This window comes from Xylaria bambusicola (assembly GCF_022495145.1).
Source record: "Xylaria bambusicola strain CBS 139988 unplaced genomic scaffold F5B22scaffold_40, whole genome shotgun sequence".
In the NCBI taxonomy this organism is placed as follows: domain Eukaryota; kingdom Fungi; phylum Ascomycota; class Sordariomycetes; order Xylariales; family Xylariaceae; genus Xylaria; species Xylaria bambusicola.
This window is the reverse complement of record NW_025953593.1, coordinates 8,265-12,396: the sequence shown is the minus strand read 5'-3', so window position 1 is coordinate 12,396 and position 4,132 is coordinate 8,265.

The window sequence follows — 4,132 nt, the reverse complement described above, 5'->3', positions numbered from 1 at the left end:
ACCTTTTAAATTAAAGATTAGCTTTACTTTATAGTAAAACTTTATTAACTTTTAATTATATAAATTATTTAACCTTTTTATTAATATTTATATTAATAATGTTTTAATATTTATAAATAATAAAAAAAAATATTAAAAGTAATATAAAAAGGTAATATATTACTTTTATAATGCTGGGCTTTAAAGAAATATAAAAAAATCCCGCTTTAATATAACCTTTATAAATTATTTAAAAATAATCCTAAAGGTTAAATAAGGTATTTAAATAAACCTTAAAAAAATAAAAGTTATTATTAATTAAAAATTTAAAAACTTAATTAATATTTAAACTATTTATTTATTTTTAAAGCTATATAACTTTATTTAAATATTTATATATTATATTAATAATATAGTTAAACCTTTAAACTATTTATTTAAAAAGGGTATATTATTTAAAATAGGTAATAAATAATAAAGAGCCTTTAAATTAATAAAGAAACTAGCTTATAAGGTATTAATATTAGCCTTTTTTAGTTTAATTAACCTATTAAAATTAAAACTAACGCATTTTAAAATACTATTAGTAGGGCTATTTAATAATAATAAAAAGATAGCATTTAAAAACTTATAAAATACTTTTTAAAAACTATATTATTAATTAAATAAGCCTATTTTATATAAAATAAAGAACTATTAATTATAATTTAAATTATAAAGTATAATTATTTAAAGCTATTAAATATAAAGTTTTTTATAATAATTAACCATTAAGCTTTATTATATTTTATTATTAAAAGAGTTCTTTTTATAAAATAAATAAAATAGGTAAACTTTTTATTTAACTTTAATATTACCTTTTAATATTAACCTAGTTAAAAAATATAATAATAAATATATTATCCTATAAAATAATTAATTTATTAACTATTAAAGCTTATAAAGCTAAAAAATAAAATATAACTTTAATTATATTTAAAGCTTTAAAAGAACTAATAGTAGCTATAAAAAAGGAAGTAATAATATTATATAGCTTTAATTTAATAAATTTAATTTAACAAAAAAATAAAAAATAAGGCTTAAAATGTAAAAATTATTAGTTAATTGTTTTAAAGTAAACCTTTAATTTAAAGATTTATTTTTAAATAGCTTTAATTAAAGAAGTTTATTATTTAATAATTGCTATTTACCCTAAGTAAAATAAATATATTAAAATAATTAAATAGGATTATTATTAACCTTTATTAAAATAAAATATCCAAATATATATTTATAATTATTATAATTATTAATAGAATAAGGTTTTTTAAAATAAAATACCTGGATTATTATACCTATTATTAATCCCTATAATTATTTAACGTTATATTATAATTAATAAAAAGGATATACCTTTAAATAAATATAGCTATAATTATATATAAGCATTTATTAATAAATTTAACTATTTATTAATTATAATATTTAATAAAAAAAATAATATAGTAAAAAATATAATATATTAATACTATAAATATATTTATTGTTTTTTAAGTTTTCTAAAGGTATAGATTTTAAATAATATAGGATCCTTTATTTTACGCTTTTTAATAAAGATTAATAAATTAACCTATATTAAATACTGGTATAGGAATACCCTTTACCCCTAAATGTAAAAAGCTATAAAGTTTATAAATTAAAAGCTAAATTAATAATTATACTTTTATATAAATAAGGATTAAAATAATTAAAGCCCCTATTTACCTATATTAAATTTTATATATAATGCCTTTTAATATTTAGCTATTAATATAATACTATTAAAGGTTTTAATAAGAATTAATATAAGGAACCCTTTATTACTACCCTTATTAGATATTATTAAAAAAATAATATTTAAAAGATTAATTTAATAATTAATATAATAAACCTATAAAGTATAAAAAGCAACTTATAAGGTAATAAAAGCTATATAAAAAAAATAAAAAGTATAAGTAAATAAGAAGCAATACCCGGTAAACTTCTATATAGAAAATAAGGTCTTTTTAAAAAAGAAGAGCTTTATAACTAATAGCCCAACTATTTAATTAAACTTATAATAGGTTAAACCCTTTAAAATATTTAAAAAGAAAAGGTATAATTATATATTAAACCTTTTAAAGTTAATAAAGATAAATAACCTTTTTTATATAGATTAATTATATAAAGCGAATAAAAACCCCTTACCTTAATAAATCTAACTATTATTAAAACTTAAAAATATTAAAGGAGGATTAAAATAGGAAGTTAAATAACTATTTAGGTTATAAATAATAGGGTATAATAAAATGCTATAATATTAAATTGCTTAAAAAGGTTATAACCCTAATAATATTTAATACTTAATAGAAAATTTTAAAAACTTATTAATTAAAATATAAAAGTTTTATAAAAGATAGCTTAATATATTAAGACCTTTTAAACAGTTAAATAAATAGATAAAAGCTATAATAATTAATAAATTTACTACTAATTACCCTAATAATAATATTATTATATAAAATAGTATTATAATTAAAGCTAAACGTTATAAGTAATTCTTTAACCTATTTTATACCTATATTTTAATTTTAATAAGGGGAAATATAATAAATATATTAAATATATACTATATTAAAACATTATATATATTATAAAAGGATATTATAAAGATATATAAAACCTATATTAATAAAGTTATATAACCTATAATAATTATTAGCCCGTATATATTTCTATATATACTTATATTTTAGTTTTATCTTTCCTTCCTTTCTTCTTTAGCTTAAAATCTTAATCTATAATATTAATATAGCTATACCTTAAACCCCAATTATAATAATATAAATATTATAATTAAATATTTACTTTATTTATTTTAATATTATAACCCATTTTTTAAATAGGTAATAATAATTTAAGGAATATTAATTAATAATAATTATAATTAAAAAGAATATTATATATTTTAAACTATTTATAATTAAAGATTATATTATATTATATATTAAGAATAAAAAATAATACTTATAAAAATGTCCTTCCTTAAATTTTTAAATTTAATTTTTATACCTTAATTATATTTTATCCACTTTTATTATTATATCCTATAATAGGATAAAAGAATATATTAATTTTTATAGGTTTTAAATATTATTTAATCTTTTTATTAAAATATATATTTATAATAATATATAAATTAACTTTTATATTTTTAAAAGTATTATAGGTTTATAATAATAATTTATTATTATTTAATATATAAGTATATAAAAGGGGTTTCCCTTTTAAATACTTATTTATTAAATAGGATCTTTTATAATTTTTTTAATACTTTTTTTAAATAAAAGTTTACTTTTTTTAAGGTTACTTTTTTAACTATTTATTTTAAAACTTATTATTATTTATATTATTAAATATAAATATATAATTAATAATAATAATATTAATATAAACCTTTTTATCCTTTATTATAACCTTCTTTAAAAAATAATCTTAAAATGTATAGTTGGTTTATTTATAATTAAAGTATTTCCCTTTATTAATTAACTTTTATATTTTATTTTAAATTATATTAATAATTTAAATATAATTATTACCTTAATAACTACCTTTATTATTTATATTACCTTTATAATTAATAATAGGGATATTATTTATAACGTTTTTATAATAATACTTTCTTTTTTATAATTTATATTCTTCTTTTAATTATTTATATATAAATAATATATTATTTAAATATAATATTTATAATATATATTAAAATTAATACTATCTTTAAAATATTTAAAAATAGTTTTATTTATTAATTAAATTAATAATTTATTCTTAAAGTACTTTTTTTATTTAGCTTTATTAAGGTTAATTTTATTAATTAAATATATAAAGTTATTTTTAAAAGCGGGAAACTTTTTAAGCTTAAACTTTTTAAAGCTATTTTTTATATATAAGTTATAATATTTTACTTTAACCTTTTTATTAATGTTTATATTATAATAAATTTCTTATAAATAATTAAATAACTCTTTAAAGGTTAACCTATTTAAATATATTTTAATATTTTATATTTTAATTAAATTAATAATAAATTAATTATAATTAATTTTTAATTAACCTTTTATATTATAATATTATACTTTAAAAGTATTATTAT